Source organism: Folsomia candida, unplaced genomic scaffold (assembly GCF_002217175.1).
Source record: "Folsomia candida strain VU population unplaced genomic scaffold, ASM221717v1 Fcan01_Sc002, whole genome shotgun sequence".
In the NCBI taxonomy this organism is placed as follows: Eukaryota; Metazoa; Arthropoda; class Collembola; order Entomobryomorpha; family Isotomidae; genus Folsomia; species Folsomia candida.
In genome coordinates this window covers 12,102,676-12,122,555 of record NW_019091194.1, presented here as the reverse complement: position 1 = coordinate 12,122,555, position 19,880 = coordinate 12,102,676, and the positions used below count along the sequence as shown (strand labels likewise).

General features: G+C 37.0%; 1 protein-coding gene across 7 annotated transcripts in view; it reads right to left on the bottom strand.

Moving 5' to 3' along the window:
- LOC110843450 (protein turtle) overlaps positions 1-19,880 on the bottom strand; it is an 81,017-nt gene that overhangs the window by 48,982 nt on the left and 12,155 nt on the right. For 5 of the 7 annotated variants that reach the window (XR_004833899.1, XM_035847366.1, XM_035847369.1 and 2 more), the window contains exon 2: positions 10,674-10,704. The exons of 1 other annotated variant lie outside the window; for it this stretch is intronic. The gene's annotated coding sequence lies outside the window, so the exon portion shown is untranslated. Of the gene's footprint in view, positions 1-3,124; positions 3,142-10,673; positions 10,705-19,880 lie in introns of those variants that run through there. One more of the 7 variants, XM_035847368.1, reaches the window with a different exon arrangement.

Below are 19,880 nucleotides of genomic sequence, written 5' to 3'. Positions count from 1 at the left end.
TACACGCTGGCTAACTGGTTGATTATCTGACAAGATATAACAACTATGGAGGGAGGATGCTGCACTCTTTCATACATAATTAATAATAATAGTTTCATAAGAGTTGTCGCCATAATAAAGTCGATTAGTACAAGCTGGCATTAAAGAGGTTTGAAAAATTTCGAAAATTTACAAAGAATTTCGTATGTCTCTCTGGGCATTCTGGAGGCAAACAAGCAATACTTTAGTGGGCATTATATTAATATGACATACACCATCCAACTAATTACTTTCTTAGATACAAGTAGATTTTTTGTAAATATGTACTTATGTTGTACGAGTGTGACAATAAAAATTACAACTATGCACAACGATTTTCTAAATGCAGTTTTAGACTTTCAAATGTAAAAATTGGTTTATCGCATATGGTAATTTCTCCGAATAAAACTCTTCTTCTGCTTGATGACCTTCATTGTTCAAGTCTACTTTTACGATTGATATTAAAAACTTTGGAATTAGAAATATGTACAGAGGTCATCATGTCAAGATAAAATTCAAAAGGTTCATATGCACGCCCAAGTCGTCATAGGTTTAATGTGAGAAAGAAAGTAAACTGTGCAGACACTACTAATTCGTCCTCCAGCCATGCAAGAGTATATGTAACCACACAATCCGAAGCTATTTGGGAACTCAATTTAGTGGAATGACTATCGAAATGAACGACTACTATATAAGTTGGTTTGGCTCATATAAATATATATATCGCAGGAATGGTAAGGCATCGACATTTTCATCCCGAGATAGAAATCCTTGGTTTGGTTGGCTTCATAAAAGAAATGGATTGTATCCTGGAGTGTTAACCTAATGGGTTAATGTGGGGAATAACGATACGCATAAATATGGCAAATCCCCCACCTCGGGACATTTATTGGCGACCATCTGAATTTGCAACGATCAATTTGTTGTTTGAAACTTCCAAAGTAATAGGTTAAGCACTGCGGTTGTATCTTCAAAGCACTTTTGCCAGCCTATTTCCCCAAATTAAGTTAAATCCTCATCGTATAGAACTGTGGGAAAGCTGCGAGTTGTTTCTGCGAAGGCTGTTGGTTTGGATTAAATGTATTTCGCTTCATCTCACTCAACTAACTTGCTCGCGACTCTCTAACGTGCATTAATCCCAGTCAAGTTTATTTTCCAAACATGCAGTTGTTTTCAACCAAAATGTGCAGTATTTACAACTCACAGACACACCACTAGCCTAATTTAACTACCACTAAGAATGCGAACGGAGTGACTCTCAGAAGGCAAAGTCAGAAGCCAAATTCCATACCACTTTCCAGATCCTTCCAACAAGCTCAAAATTTTGTGATTCAGGTACTCACACCACAGGACATGCATATTTCTCCACTCTATATATTTTATTGTTTGTGTTTGGCAACATTATACAAACTGATGTAATTTGGTCACGAATTCATGGATTTCTGCGTTGCAAATATACACTTGAACGCCACAATGTTTGTTGTGAACTCCACTCCTGGGCTGAAGAGGAGGAGGTTTTGCCAGGGGGAGAAAAAGATAAACTCACCTTCTTCTCGTTAAACAATCTTAGTCTGAGGAACGCTGAATTTTAGTTGAAGTAGAGAAACGATTGTTTGCCCGAATTTTAAGTGAAGAGTTGAGCTTAAAGGATTTTCAGTTTCATTCATCCCTTCTTTATTATACGAGCTATCATCCATCCTTCTCCATTCATCCCTATCAAAATAATCCGTTGAAGAGCTCTTGCTGCGAGGATGACATAGCTTTCTCCACTCATCTTCAGTAACCAAACAAACTCTTTCAATCCACTCACTCACTCACTCACTCGGCATATTTTCTCTGTTGTTGGGCTCGTTAAAGTTCAACCAAATGAAGAAAAGGTGATTTCGTCAACCCTTATTTCACTCTCCAGCCGCATGGAACGAGAAAATTTGCCAGCCATGCACATTCCACAAGAAACCATAAGAGCGACAACACTTATGTACAACCACCCCAAACAAAGGAAATTAAATACATATGTGTTTTTGTTATGTTTTATCTCCTTGTGGTATTCAATATATGTATCATCGTTGCATAATCCTACATGCATACTAAATTTATTCAGTTTCTATACAATATATGTGTGTGCGTTGTATAATCTGTATTTATAAATATATCTACAGACCGTACGACAGGAGTGTCACATGCCTGCGATTTATATGGGTTTAACGAAATCAGTTTCAGATATTCCACGGCTTTAATGGAATTTATGTGTGGTGACTCTAAACCTACAAACTTCGTGAAAGTGCATGCCAATGTGAATCTCTTATCTTTGTTGTCCGCAAGATATCAAACGCGTAATATTGCATTTACTTCCAGCTGCTTCATCATAACTAGCGACAAACGCAGCGAAGCACGTCGCAAAACATTAAATCCTACAACCTCCTACATACTTGTGACACATAAACTTTCACTGGTTTGCTTGTGCACCTCAGCTTCATCCGTATGATTCGCTCAAGAGAAGCCCGTAAAATACGCCCACATGCATGGAGGAATCCCTGTAAGACGAATAGGCTTATATAATGAGAAAGAGAAGGAATTCGCATTCAGCGTGAGCATAATATTACATCTCAAACTCACGTTGAATTAGACAAGCTGTAATTGGCTTTGTAGAGGAGAAAGTCGTAAAATCGTTAAATGAGCTTTCGTGAATCAACTATCACCTCCGTCCGCATTCTAGCGGGACGTGCACCCTATTCACCACGTGATGGATATTAAATGGAAAACTTTATACAGTTGAAGAAAGTAAAAATTCTTTAGCAATGTCAAAATTGGCAGACTGCTAAATAGTTTATTGAGATATGTGCTAAGTTCAGACTAGGGTTTCTCAACTATTTTATCCAAAATAAACCTATTAACTATTCTTCTCAGATATTTTAATATGCACAACTTTTCAGGCAAGAGTTGTCATTCCTGGTTGCAGATTGGTGAGTGAGCACCAGCGGATAATTTGATAACCGGGGGTTATGCATTTAGTGGGTTGCTTGCCAAATTATCTGTGGAACTGTGTATATTAGTAGTGTCGATACTTGTAGAACAGATATTTGAACAGAGAGAAATTATTATTTACATGACTTGATGGCAACTCGCGATCCCAATGATGACGGTGGTGGTGGTGGTGGTGAGATGAAGGGTGGAAGCAGTGATGATATTACAATGTGGTTAAGCTGAAACAAGAGAAAGCGAGGGTTTCGGGTTGATGAAAGGCGAGGAGTCAGTCAAGTTGCATCGTGAGCGAGTTCAGATCCCCCAAGCACCGAGTCAATAATACCATTTTCATTTCATGCATGTTGCGCCCATTCCAGTGAATGTGTCATTGCTTGCAACATATCGTTCCAAGCACACACTCGCACAAACGGCATTCATTTAAAGCGAGGAAAGTCAGGAATGAGGCTGAAAATCCGACAACGAGAGCTTTCGTCCCCTCAAATGTCTTGTTCCCCATTTCGAAGGATTGCATTGGCGTTAAATTACAATACTTTCATAAAATTTACATTCAATTCAGCGTGGAACGAGCTTTGATCAGAATAACATCACTGTTCAAATTCGCTCTCCCCATCACAAAATTGGGTACAAATTCAGTCCCAATCTCATGTGCGTCGTTCGAGAGTTAGGGCAGATGTTGGAGGACTATACAACGCATTTTCATTCTGATTTACATGTTTCATTCTATGTGCTCGGGATATTTATGGCCAGATTTTGTCGCAATTCAAGGGCAATACAGTACATTCAACGCGTATATATGCATATGTATGTACATATGCACGTAGGCATATAAGTACATACATACTCGTAATATATATACTTAAAATACATGTATATGGAATGGATACTCTGACCATGCTAAATATCTAATATTCACGGCTCGTATTTTTCTTTAGGGCTGTTACTGCAGTGGAAATTGTGATTTCTCGGCAGAATTCTCCAAATGGTAAACACTGACAGTAATCTCGCCGTCACACGGCAAAGTAATCCGATAAATGTCAAAATTTGGCAATGGGAGCCTTCACTACATTGCTCATGTGAGCTATCATGTACTGTAGTTGATGACATGCAGATAATTCTGCCTTCCCTCAAACGACGAAAATGAGTAATCTGACATGGCTCGTGACATTAGATGTCTCTGAAAAATGAAGCACAAAACAATGTTTGATTGACCTTCGGCATTTACTAATGAAATAAATTACGGAAACTTTCGCACAATTGCAGTTATAAGTCTATATAATTAATGCATCCTGAAGAACTCGTACCAGCCGTCTCTCTCAGAATACTGCTCATCAATACCAAGATATTCCGATACGACGCAAGATAATCTGATTGGAGTCACGTTGGCCCGACGGTTAAAATGCTTGTTATATTTTATATCGTTTATACGTATTATGAACACAAGGCTGTCAAAGTGGGGAGAAGATGACGGCTAATATTACCTTTGCAAAGAATGCTTTCACTTGCACCTCTCTCGTGTCACATTCCAGCCTCTCCTGGCACATTCTGTTTGTGACGTCAATTTTCATCCTTTCCCTTTCAAATTTTCAATGCACCTGTCTGCAAAGTATGTTTCAGAATTCGAGGCAACCACCTCGGTAACCCAATCTCATCAACGAGAGCTCTGCCCACAAAGACTATTACACAACTGCACTGCTAAAATAAGGCTGATGATCATGCTGACGTTATTATACTTGCAAATATTTACATACCTGCAGACAGACACATAGACATGCAGGTTTTTACATAAACATATGTAAAAATGGATATATATATATATGTATACATGTATTTCAATACTCGTTCCTTATTTTCGTAACTTTCATTCGGAAATATGCACAATAATTCCGATATCTGTAATCATGTATTTGTATATACATATGCTAAATAGTACTTAACTACAACTCTAATAAATATAGTCAATTTGGACAATTTATCAAAAAATGTTATGATTTTGTACACTGTGTCACACTCATTTATGGAAATATTTGCATAAAACAAATTGATATCCGATCAATCAATCGCCTCATAATTATGACAAGGCTCTGAATTTCCACCTTGATTAATTTGAATTCATAAATGCATATGAAGCCAAAGCCTTCATTGTGATGTCAATTTGTTATGAGGACGGTGTGGCCTTTGCAGAGCATGGGAGCAGAGCACGGGTGGGGAACGAAACAAACCGATGAAAGCATAAAGTAACATGGAAAATCAAGTCAAACGGGGAAAGGAGAGGGAGTGCTTTCTCCTCTTCAAGAATCGATCGTGGTGTAGTTGTTCTGTTCCCTGCATGCAGCCCAGCAGCAGCAAACAGTAGTCGTCGTAGTGCTTTTGGCATCTTCCCACCCCGTCCGTGCCACCGCTATTCCACTTTCGCACAACCGGTAGATTCTTATATCCTTCTTCAATGGTTAGCAGGACGTATTAGGGGACAAGACATGGAAATAGATGTGCTTGGGTGACTGAAATTCGTGCTAGTGGTGGAACCCTGTGGTACTGGAGCAACCACTTTCAGCCACTTTCTATTGAGATGCAGAATTTTGAACAATTTTTCATCGAAAAAGTGAAAATACATATGTACACTTGCAATAATACTTACAAGGGACACTCACGACCTGTCGTTTGAGTCCAGAGTACCCACTATGTTTTTTAGAATCTACTAGGACCCCAGATGAAGGATCCATTCATATTTCCGTGTAAAATTCATATTTGGCGCCAAACTTAAAAATTTGCATTTTCGACCAACTTCAAACCCCCATAACTTTTGCATTTTATGTCGGATTTTCAAAATTTTATGCTTAAAATGATCACAAAAGTCGAAATTTTTGACAAAAAAAAATAAAAATAAAGAATTTCTAATTTTTGCAATATTTTTAGGATTTTTTCGACGAACCCCCATTTCGAAGAAAATTACGAAATTTTGCGAAAAGTTAAAAGCGATAATTTTAGAAAAAATTTCATGGAATAAGAAAGTTGAACTCTTTGTCATGATTTCTGCCAAAAATTTTGAAAATCCGTCCAGGATTTCAAAAGTTATGGCGGTTTCAAAAATAAAAACATTCAATTTTGGCGAATTTGGCGCCACGCCACGTCGCCAAATATGAGTTTTACACGGAAATATGAATGAATCCTTCATCTGGGGTCCTAGTAGATTCTAAAAAACATAGTGGGTACCCTGGACTCAAACGACAGGTCGTGAGTGTCCCTTGTTAGAAGTAAAATGGGTACAATCGTCATACAAACTTTGACGCACACTTTCTTGAAATTCAATACTATCAGAAAGGCTCGATTGCAAAGATCATGTTTTTCAACGCTATAAATTCAATAAATGTCATGAAGATGAATGAGCAGTATTGATGTTTTTACATATATACGTTCATACATGTGCATCACAAAAACAATTTTGGGCCTTGCCTAGGGGTTGTGTAACCGTCGTGTCAGTCTGTCTGTCTGAAACCTACTGGCAGACGAACTTCTGAACATTATCACATTAGTCTGAAAATGCGGAGCTCGACAAGACTTTGGATATTGGCATGACTGGTCCAGTAGTTAACCGGCGGCGGGGGTAATTTAGTGGTGCGGATGTCTTGCACTACATTTTATAAATTGTTTCAGAGACTAGAAATTTGACATGAGGCACACACTAGATCAAAGAATATGAAGTCAAATTTAAGTACATTTTGGCTATAGGTACCCAACAAATGGATATGCTTTTTGAAATTCATCAGAGAAAGCTGAAATTTGGTATGAGGGTGAAATTGCAAATCATCACCTGGTGAAGTAAACATGATAATTTCTCAAACTATTTAATCCTATACCTAACTCGGGCTATACGAAACTGCACGCTTGATGTTTTTGTGAACTACAGTTAAACGACGTATGTATAAGGTGAAGGCGGAGATGGTACATTTATTCGTTACACATCTAGATTTGACAAGAGGCCTTGTAAATACATTCGTCTATAGTTTTTTGTAGTGTTTAGTCTTTCATTTATAAATCTTACTATTTTGGTGCCATTCCTCAATATTTGTTCTGAAAGTTGGCGTAAATGCACTCAACCTAATAATTCTCACTGCAGGGAGCTCGCATGACTCTCAGAGTGCTTCCACTTCCGTTGATCCGAGACTTTTATCGAATCGATCTTGAAGTACAAAGAACAACTCGAGTTAAAGTAACGATTGTTCCCACTGAGATTGCATGATAAATTTGGCAGAACAAAGTGCGATACTCGCATGAGCAAGGTATGTAATATTCACTTATTGAGGTCTCACTTCCTTTCAACAGAACCGATGCATGTACATAGTCACATAAAACACCACTGCCTGAGGTGAAGATTCATTCTAAAGCGATAATAAGAATTGAATTACTGCTTTCATTAATATCTCAAGATTTTTCTCCTTCTACAATAAAAAAAATCATTTCACGCTCAAAAGTAATATCAGAATTGTTAAATTGTAAGATTAATCTATGAAATACTTGTGTCATATCATATGACTCATAAATATGTATGTATGTGCATATATACTTTACTTTTTTGCTGTATTTGTCATACATAACTTGCACCGCTTTGCTTTCCAACAAACTTTTGAGGATTTCTCTTCAGAGTTTTTGTTTAAAGTTGATCACGGTGTCATTTGCTGCTTATTAATTTTTCACTTTGATGCTAGTCGCGTGAAATAAATACGAAGATTGATTAGGCCAATTTGTTTTCCCGAGTTATGATTTCTCGATAATGCATGTTGAAATATGCATTTATGTTGTTTGTAGATAAATATGTACGTGCAAGTTGTGTCTAGCAAAGTTTCTTTAAACATCACTATTGGGAAAGTGTGAGTTGATCTTGAAGAGAGTGTAGTTAACACTTTATTAGTGATACGCAAGAGAGTTAGTTTGGAAACTATCTGGATTGACGAAAATTAATTAATTCTCTACCTGACTTTCTTCATCTTAGTCTTGATTAACTTTCATCTTTCACCCTGGAGATTAAAGGATTAATAGAAATTTAGAGCAATGCTGCCATTTATAAAGCAAGACATGCTTCCTGCAAAGCAAACCAACTATAGATTCAAGGATGAAATTTCGATTTTCTTCAGCATCAAAATCTCTAATCGACCAATTTTGTTGCGCTTCTGTCTTAATAAGGACCAAAGTTAAGTGTCCCATATTTTCGCCTCAACTGGCCCAGCAGTATTAATCCAATTCCAACCAAATTAGCATTTATAATTGAACTCGAAACAAATCTAAAGTTGAGAGGAAGGAATTTCACGTTCGTTTTCATGTTGCTTATGCTTCACACTACTTGAAGGGAAGGATTCTCAATTAAATCCAGAATAACTTTGTTCTGTTTTGCTATTCCACTCTCGGTCTTGTAACACTGTGGCTTTTGGATTGCTTACCATGCCTTCAATTAATGTATTGAGGACTTACAGTGGACCAACTGGATTGCATTGTTTGTTGTTTATTCAGATTAAGCTTAGATCTTAAGCAAACAAAGTTAGCCAAACTCTCATCCACCCGCGCAACTTATCGTTGTTATCTTGTTCCATGTAGCTAGATCCCAGTCTTGGTCGTCGCAATTTTAACACAAATACCAAAGAGGTTTTGAATTTATATCAACACTTGTCTATAAACCACTATCCGGAGTATAGCCCTAAAATCTAATTGATCCCTTGTAAATTGATTTAGTACTCAAATTCAATTTGTTCCCGTTTGCAAAACAAAGAGACTACATGTTCGACTTTACGACACGCAAGGATAGTTTTCTTTAGATTAATGAAATAAGCGCAGCGGCAGAATTGAGAGTGTATGTCGTAAGACCTCACATTTAATCAAGGAGACGAGATTGAGGGGAAAGATGTATGGTTGTATTTAGTACCATGTTATTCCCAGTGCAAAGTTATGAAACTTGGCTCAAATTTTGACAGCCCTGTCACTTTTCATCTCGTCCTGTTTCACCGAATGTTGAGGCAAGTTAAGTCAAGAACTATATGACTCGTAGCCCCTCAGACATCGTGGAATATGACGACCGCAAAGTTAAGATGGGTTTGAATACTTTGACTGAAATTAGACCAGTTCAAACCACGATGCTTCAAACTTGGCGATGGCAAATGGAGAAAGGGCATGTGAAATGAAACGTGAGAAATTCCAACTTTGCGTGGTCTTCAATGGCTGAAAATGATTATCAAAGCAGTGCAAGACGTTAAATGGCAAAATAGTTAGTCGGAATAAGAACATGAATTATAGAAACTGCGTCCAAGCATGTTTTATTATCTCCTCTGCTCTGACACCATTTTCATCTCGGTAAGTTCATCAGTGAATAAAGTTCACCCTGATCGTGTCACATTGCGTATGGAATCTATATTCCATGCAAAATTACTGCGCCAATGCCACACTTCTTCCTCAATAATGTCAAAGCGAGGCCAGAATAAACCACAACAGACCAAACCCAACCATTGTGTTTCTCCACCACTTGTCTTGCAGATGAATAATAATTGAGTGGCATCTTCCTCTTATAATCAGTGATCTCTCGTGGGTGAGATAATAATAACTAAGCCATGATATCAGCAATCATAACACATAGTCTTGGCGTTCATCATAACTGCATCACTTATTGTGCGAGATAAGATTGATCACTTTTATAAGTTGAGCACGCCTGATATGTCATGCAATTAGAATCAACACCTATTGTGTTAGTCACTTATATGAGCCTACGATGTACAAGATGTATGCATATTTGTATATATTTAGCTAAAAAGGTCCCAACTAATCACCGTCTTCTTATACATGCATGTTCATTGTCCTCGCTTGTCTAACTCCTATGAATAATGCTCTATACGCACCGTATAACTTTATTTATCACTTACGTACGTACTACAAAAACTCGTCATATTTCAACGCAGCAACTCGTGCCCTGCCAACTTCCTTGCCGTGGAGCCAATATTTTAGAATGAAGTGCGTACGTATAGATTTACTTTAGAAAAGCCAAGTGGAATTGTGAGTGTTACAGCAGCCAATCCTTTCAAATTTCCATCTCAAGGCAATGCTTGCCTTCACAATGGAAAATATGGCATGGGCGAACACGTGTAGGAGAAGGAGTACATGCATGAACGTACGTATAAACTCAAAACATTGGCACGGTGAGAAGGCTCTTATTTCAATATTCAATAGTTGAATAGGTTTTTGAATTGGATAGCAGATGGGACGACGTGGAGTTCAAGTACGCCACAAGTTATGCAAGTTATTTAACCACCGTACGGGAGAGGAAAGATATTGAAAAAGCAAAGCAATGGGCACTTGTGCACTCGCATTACCATCTTTATAAATTATCCTGCTACAACCTTTACGACCCGTGCACATTTTTGGACCGTGAAGAAGCATTACGGCCAGACAGGAAGCTTCTATGATTTTTGATAGATGAGCAGGCAGAATAGCATTACCGGAGACGTGTTGAAGGAATTGTTTCAAAATGATATAAAACGTAAGGCTAGCTATGATATAAAGAGAGGGCGAGTGAGAGGGGAAAGGAGACAAATAAATTGCGAATATCATTTCAAGCTTCAAAATGAGTCAATTAAATAATAAACATTTTTGAATAGCTTATTTAGAACTGCAAATCTGCGACCGATTCGATTTACCGTTGGCTCTGGTGACACTGAGATTCTGACCCTGCAATTGAAAATAATAATTCTTATAAACCTCTCGTATAGAACCGATTACAAAGTGTGATTTATTCATCGTAGGCATCAGGGATACAATCCGCAAAAATACACCTGCCTACTTATTTTATTACACCCTTTATACCCCATTGATTATCGGACGTAGTAGAAGACGTGGAGGTATATACGAGAATCATTTGTTCAGAATATTCCTCTCCCTCGACGGGGAAATAGAGAAGGTTGTCCCGTTTGAATTGGAAGCTCGGCATTTTCCATTAGAGATGGCCAAACATCTTTTCAATTCCAGTCATGCATTATACATCGTTCCGCCCTCAATATTGGTTTTTATATTAGTCGGTGAATTTTGAGTCTCATAAAGGTATAATAAAACTGTATTATTGATCGTGCGGAGAAAATAATAATTTAACTTGTTTTTTTGCTCAGGTTCAGACCAGCATAAAATATCTTTGAAAATGGTGGACATAAGGTGATAAATCCAAACATGAATTGATCCCTGCACAGTTCCGCATAATCCGTGTTTGCTAAAGGATAACCATGCTGCTTATAATACTTGCTTCATCTGTGTGTTAGTAACCGCCAGTCAAATGAGGAAGCATTTGCCGATGGTGAATACCCGACCCCAGCAAGAAAAGAAAGATGCAAAGTATTCACCTAAGCTAACCCTCACGATACAAATGCTGCTGTCATGTTGTTTGACATTTGATATCGATATTGATGACATGTTCTGCCAAGTTCCATAATCGCTACCAAAACTGTCATCATCAAATCCTCCATGATACGTCAGCATTGTTGCTTTTGGTTGTTGATTAGCGTGCGTGCGTGCTGGATGACATTTTGCTACAGAAATAAATAAATGAAGAGAGTGTAATGACGATGAGGTTCCAGTGCTAATAAATCGAATTTGCAAATGGGTCTATCATGTTAGCTACATGGCTGGTCCCCTCTGTAACAACAAAGCATTTTGCTAATGGGACTTTCAGAGCAGACTTGACGAGAAAAATTGCGATATTATAGAATCGACCCATATTGAATCCTATGACGAGGGAGCTAATTCTAATGTGACCAGTAAACAATACTACCTTGGAATATTTACATGTACATGTATGTACATATGAGTAGCTCGATCGTTTGTATATGCATGTATTCCAGCAGGGAATGGGGGAAAGCTAACGATCAAGTGAAATGTGTATTGTGCACAGAAAGTACTAATAATACATCATTTGTCCCATCTTCTTTCAATTTAGCTCGTTCCAAACCTCGTACGTAAAGCAGTAAGTCCGTAAAAGTGTATGTGCATCATCCACCAAAATTGCTGGAAATACATCTAATGTTTTTTATATCTTCAATGGTTAGTAAATTCTAATATCGTAACTAATTTAAAATGATGCAACGTAAAGGGTTGTCATTTTTCTTAACTTTTTTCCAACAGAAATGTGTATGTCTAACAAAGTAAATCAAAGGACGTCCTCGTTAACTCGTGCATATACTGAGGGCACGAAATTAATTTAAATTATAGTAACGAGTTTGACAAATAATTTGAAAGCTAAAGTAGGAAGTCAACCACCGCCAACAACAGGTTCCAGGCACACTCGCATTTCTTCACTTTCACAATATTATGCTATTCACAGAACTGCTTGCTCTACTTGGTTAATCATGAGTAGAAGAGTAAGCAACGTATTTAAAAACCGTGCTTGGGGGAAATAGCGGACTGCGTATGTTACATATGTTCAATCAAGGAATTGAGGTTAAGTGCTTTCCACCACCCGACAAATGATTGAGCTCGAGTTAAGATTGAGCAGAAACTTTCACCCTATTCCTCTCAACGACTGTTTAATGACGTATAAATTTTCCCTCCTTGCCTTATCTATCCAATGTCCTCAAAAGTACCATGTTTATATGTTGCTCAAGCAGAATATATGCGATGCAATGTGGGTATGTATATGCAATTTAGTGAATATGAAGCCAACAAGTTTCACATTTCGTCATAAAGACTAAGTAATATCCTCCCATGATATAAATGTCAACATCTCCATATCTCCACATAACGAAACAGCGTTTCATAAATAAACGGCATATTTATTTTAAGCACCAACTTTTAATGCACACCCACGATAAGTATATTTATTGCATAATATTTAGTTGGCATTGATATTTGAAAATTCCATATAATTTCATTACCAAAATGTTATTGCTTGTCAAATACAAATATTTCTTCTGCCAACGTACCCTCTGCTTGTGCGAGAGAGAAAGCATAAAAATGTAATTTCAATGCCTACTGGCAAACTAACATTTCCAAGGCGTATTATTTTGAATAATCAAAGATGTCTTTTACCAAACGAAAATCTTATAAGGTCACGTTAAAAGCTAAGAAATACCAATAGGCATCTCTAAATCTAAGATTGGAAATCCAACTTGTAAGAAATTGTTGCGTAATAAAATTTCTAATTATTTTGCACACTCTAAGTGAATGGAAAATTTAATTAAACGAATTTGTTTAATCATATGTCATTTACACCGTTGGTGACTTTTTTGCGTGTATAAACCCGTAGCATTGTCGCTTAACCCATAAAGGTCAAAGTCATTATAGCTGGGCGACGAGGATAAATTATTTTCTCGTGATTTCATTTAATCTTAATGCAATCGCTCAGCGTAGCCTAATTATGTCCAAAGATAAATAATGGACGTGAAAAATATGTACATGGCACAACGTCATGCCATACTATGCATATTCAACTAGTAGTGTTTTTGTCCCTTACAGTGTGTCCTAAACTAACGCTTCAGATGAATAAGTAACCGAAATTCGTTTTATATTCAGCATTAAAGTCATGAGTCATGATTTCAGGAAATCATCCACCCGACATTCAATCAATTACGGCCAAACAAGTTGATTGACGCTGAGGATAAAGGATCATTTCTATAAACTGTGATGGATATGGTTGTCTTTGAGTCCTGGTCACTAATTATTTACGGTCAGATGAGCTCAATCAATAAAACTGTGGTTCAGAGCTAATTGGGCTTTTTGCTATGGGACTTTTTACAGTTCATAGCTCGTCTGCAGATGAAAGATAATTATTTAGATAGATGTGATGCAGGCCACCCTTCCACTCTGAAATATTCTCAGCAAAGCAACACCGGCTCATCACGTCACGTTATATGACTTGAAACCTGTCCAATGTCTAGTCAACCGGCTAATTTCTGTTTACTTACAGTTTTTCAGGATTTATGGAAAAGCTATACCCAATTATTTTTGATGCTTTTCCTGTCATCCTAATTGATTGGGCGACTAATTCTGTTGATGACATGTACTGCGGGATGCTTAATAACTAACACAGTTTGTAAACAAACAATTAATTTATGAACGACCATTACTTCGATTTTCGACTGTTAACCCTTCACATTAATTCAATCAGGGCTGTTCAATTACAAATGGGAGTAATTAATTCCTAATTCTTAAGTACTCCGTTTGCGAAAATTGGAATTATGTACTAATTACAAATACTTCTTTGTCCAGTAATTGAACTTAATTATCAATTACAATTACTTTGCAAGCATGTAATTGAATTCAATTACCAATTACTTATTAGTAATTGAAAGGCAATTACTTAATACTCATACTTCAAATTAATTAAACGCTATTTAAAGGCTAACTTTCGACCAAAAAAATCATTTTCGAACAGGATAAAACGTTTATAAATATCTTGGTACAGTAAACAGTTCATTTATATGATCCAAAAGTTTAAAATTGCCGTGGATCTTTACTCCAGAGAGATAATGGCATTTTCTTTCCATAATTACAACATTAAAGTTGTTAATGCGTACATTTCTATCTATTGTATTTTACCTGACTCTGACTAACGAGATTGCTCAGGTAATTTTTGCAGCCCATGGAACATAGCCAGCTGAAACAATTGTAATATAAAATTGTAATTAGCTTGAAGTGCAAAAGCTGAATGGGAATGATGACCAAAGTGTTCACAACAAAAGATATGTAAATATTTACATAATTCGAGTTCTTCGGGAGAGGGAGACTTGTCGTATTTCATTCCAAGTATGTTCGATTAAGTAATTGATCAAGGTAATTGAGTACTCAATTACTAATTACTACTTGGCCAAGTAATTAAGTACTTCCAATTTTAATTACTCCAGGTCCTTCAAGTACTTAAGTACTTAATTACTTTGACAAATACCGGAGTAATTGAAATCAATTATCAATTACCAATTACTTCAAGTTCGGTAATTAAGTAAGTAATTAAGTACAAAAGTAATTAAGTACCACAGCCCTGAATTCAATGCGTCTCCTCATAGCTGGCAACCTTGATTAAGTCGGTTTTCCTGCATAATACCAACCTCCTCCACCTCACTGCAACATAGCCAACGCGTGATGGCTCCTCAGTGCGTGCAAAACAATAAAAAGGAAAGAGTTGATAGTTGTTGAACTGAAGAGCAAGATGAAACCGATCTCTCCTCCGCATCTGATATGCACATGGAAACGTGTGGTGCAGGGGATGTAATGGAATGATTCAAGTTCAACAGCCTCTCACTCTCCTTTGGCATCCAACCTGTCCCATCGCAAGAAACCGCTATTTCTCCTTGTTCAATTTCGCCGTATAAAGTCCTCCTCCAATTATGCAACTCGACAATGAATGCAACTAAATTCAACTCTTCCTGCATCGGATAATGGAGGGATCGAGTAGTTCTCAACAATTTCGTATATTTTTCAGTGGAACTACTTTAATTCTAATATTTGCATTACAGATCACGCATGCAGAGAAGTACTCGAGAACATATGCACAGATGCCACACCTTTGTATACGAAACACACTGGAATGAATTCTTCATGGTGTCTATTGATTTAGTGGCTTTGTTCAAATTCTCGGGAAATACAAGTTACACCAAATTGCCAAATTGCCATTCACGTTTTTACAACTTTCTCATGGCTGTAAATTACATAAATAAAAATAGACCTTATATGCAAGGAAAGCATAACAAAGGTATAATTATGTATATTTTAATATAATTAATAAGATAAATACAAATTTACCGAGAGAAATTATTATAACAGATGACTGATGAGCAGAATCATGAGAAATGTGTGTACATGAAGATCAGAAAAATAATTTTTAAGAAGACTACATTTTATTTTAAAAACTGTTAATAAGTCTGTACGAAGAATTTGTTTGAATCAAAGAGTGTAATTATACCTGCATACATAAAACGTAGCGCCTGCAGTTGACAAACAGTCGGGATACCGAGTCCCGTTATCTAACCCACAAAGTATGATGATGAAAAATAAAACCAATGTGATTAACATACAATTTCGCAAATAGCGTCACCACCGCCCGCCTAATAACGTACAATACAATATATTCAGAATAGTGAACTACTTCTCATTAATTCTCATAGTAGAATTCTCATTAAAAATTGATTGTGACGATACCACAACGTTCAAGTTAATATAAAAATGGCAAGTTTATAAAAATAAGCATATCAAGTATGTAAAATATTATTTTGTTGAACAACAATTTAAGTCAAGGAAAAAAGTGAAAAAAGTTCAGCAAGAATCCTCTCATCACCCTTAATCATTTGGTGACATTTTTGCCACATACATACGTGTACATATTTATATCAAAATTCAGATACTGTAGGCAGATCATTTGTAAGATTAACGAGTAAAATAAGTATACTTTATACAGTCAAACTCATAAATACAACTTTTTCATATAGATTTGAGTTGTATCTCGTTTTTTCGTTAATTTGTAGCCTCGCCCTAGCTCAATTCCCAGAGCAATTACCAATACCAACTAGACGAATGGGGGTGTATGTATGTATGTATCTTAGCTTGGTGGCTTGACTTTTCCTCTGCTCGCCCTCTTTTTCTTCCCCCTCGACTATTTTTCAGGCACACAATACCTAAATCCGTCCGTGAAAGCTGCAATAATTGGAGAAAGTGAGCGCAAGTTGAGGAGAAATGAGCAATAGCTTCTTTTAAGCTTTGTACTTTTAGGGACACAGAAGGGGCACAACAATGGATGGGTGTGCATCATTTATAATTTGCTTGAGCTTGCTCATGAGTAATCTTGCTGGATAAATAGAGTACAACTTTGAAGGATAGAAACTAACGAGGACCTTGGAAAAGATTCTTGATTGATTGTGCACGAGAAGATTTTTCCTATTCTGGACGAGGTTAATAAATCGTCCAGTAATTTAACCTGTCCGAAACGAACAACACCAAGCACAATCATATATTGTACGCACTATTTATTTATCATTATGCTTTGTGAAGGAACCAATAAAATCCAATCAAAACTTGCGAGGAAACTAATAAAAAGTTTGTCAGAACAAGGATATCCTTACGACCAATGCAGGGCGGCGGTAATTTCGCAGTTGTAGCTCAAGTGTTTACCGAGTCTATGGGCCTCCTCTAGATGCAGAAGTGTTAAAAATATGTCATCATCCTGGAAATCTGCACAATGCAAGTTGCTAATTCTTGTACCTGTAATTGTGTTGGTTTACCCAAAGGTGTCTGCCACTACATTAACGCTCCACAGAAAATACTCAGACCAAACCAAGCCAAAATAGTGAAAAGATAACCAACGTCAGGTTGAACAACATCTAATGGCAAAGATTAAGCGGAACATTCATTATTATTTTCATCAAAAGAAAAAAGTTGTCTCCCAAACAAACTCTTAATCCAACCACCAACTGGCAATCCCACCAACAACTCCCCTTGGACAAGTATTTATTTAATACAACACTGCATGCTGCTGATCTGTACCTTTCGACTCCCTTCAAGTCGACATCAACAACAATTACCAATCTCGTTCCCAATGTCTTATCACTTCCGACCTTTCGTTACTTTCCCTAACTTTTTATTAGAAACAAACTTTTACAACAACAGATAATGGGAGAAAGACTTTTCCAACTCAATTTGGCCGTGTAGAGTCTGCCAATCAATTATTTATTTGATCTTTTCAACACTGCTGTATAAATGCACCCTTGACACGAAGAATCTATAAAATTGTTGCGAAAAATAAGGTTTTCCTGTACAACATTAGTAATGGATGATACAACCTCAGAAAACATGCACGTCAAAATTGTATGCGAATTTAACTATGCACGTAAAGTCATAGCGCATATGTAGATAGTTTTAAGTGATTGCAGCACAATGCTATTCATAAATGAAAACACCGCATACGAAAGATATTAAATATTATAAAGTATCTGTATACTTGTGAGGAAGAAGAATTAGGCTCAAGAATTTTCAAGTGGGATTTGGATCATACTTCGGTATAATTTCGCACATAACGAAATGTGGAACGAGCAGGATGGAAGAAAGTAAAGTTTTCGATTCTTTGCTTATCTTGATCCAGACTTTCAGATGCTGTTGTCTTCATAAGTAATTCTATCGTGATATTTTGCTCTATTACCAATTGTATATAAATTGCATTTAAGGAAATTTAGGCAAAGATAGAACACAAATAAAGTTGTTTTGTATTCCAAGCTTTATTCTTCCATATTTTGATTCTGCAAATAATGCATGCAGATATGTATATGTAGCAGATGTTATTTGCACATTGGTTGTTCCTGAGATATTATGGGGCAAAATCGTTTACAGGAAAAAATACAGTCAGTATTCGCAATGTCGACCACATGGCATTCCAATTACGCTAATGCATGAGTTGAGAGACGCGACCACTCAAGATGCGTCATGAAGTTTGAAATGCCCTTGCAGAGATTCCATAAGCAAGTGATAGGCAGGTTTCACAGATGGACATGGTTTGAGCTAAGATTTCGAAATTTACGGCTTGCCAAATATTTGTGTTGTACATACAAAGTTAATTTGCATCACGCTGTCTTCCCAGTTGTCTGCATAATTTTACATACAACTGTGCGAGATATATTTGATGCCACTACAGGTCTTTGTCTACCAGACCTTTAGAAAAGTTTCAGTCTTTGAAAGGTTACAATTTATATGTATTAGATATTTTTATAGTATAAATTGTACTTTGGAATTGATGTGCCATATGTTAAGTCATTATGAACCTCGCAACTGGTCCCTCTTGTAACGTGGTGATTCGACCTTTTTCCGTGTATGTACCTTGAAAAACTGGAAAAAAGCCTGATGAACACCGTATGTGCAAAAACAGCAGATTGGAACCGTCCCCGTGAGTGACTAACTATTTACATAGTTTGATTCGAGGTTTCTCCATAGCTGAATGTATGTATGCTGCGCTATGTACATGGTTGACTGCAAAATCTTTCCACACAATTAACAATTTATGGAAATCTAAGACTTCATGTCCACAATCTCGAGATAAAGAACTTGTTATATTCCAAATGTTTGCACGATTACGTAGCACGCGATGAGATGACTGATCTGCTGAGTCATTTAGTTTGGTTTTTGGACTCTTGTACGTATTCCACGACTAGTAAATACATACACTTACGATTGTTCAAGAGCTCCACCGAAATGAAAGCTTTGAAACAACCGATCAAACGAATGTCAAATCAACGCTGTCGGTCACTCTACCAGATTAATACAATTCAACACAAAGACTGCTCTGCAAATATAGTGCAGCTTACTCGACTTGGATAAAATTGGATTGGATTGCAATTTGAAATTCAAATATTCTCAGAATCAGAATCAATTTGGGATTCCCACTTTTAATCAATTTGATTGACTTGACATTCTGCGTTAGTCAGCATTGAGCAGGTTACACACACACAAGCACAAAAATTCCAAACTGTGTACGGATAACAGTATAGCTTGCAAGGTAAAAAGAAAATTCGTCCGCCGTCTGTTACTTTCACAACTATGCAAGTAAAATAATATCCGGACCATTATTCTTTTCCGAAAAAATGTTGAAGCCTCCTTTCACAAAAAGGGACTGACAACAAGGTGACTTTTCTCTTCCACAGCCCAGCTTTAGTATGATTTTACAACGAGACAAGGAAGGGTTTAGCAGTGGATGATTGTTGTATGTTATCATCCCGTGAAACCGGGTCTTGTTGCTGATATCGGATTTTCTTTCCCGTAAGAAGTATTGCGATAGTAAAGCTCTCAAGCCATCATGTCCTGATTTTCGTGATGTCAAGTCAACACTTCTGGACGCATGCATGCTTTCTTAGGAGCAAGAGGAGTAGCCCACTCAGCGTTTTATTTGT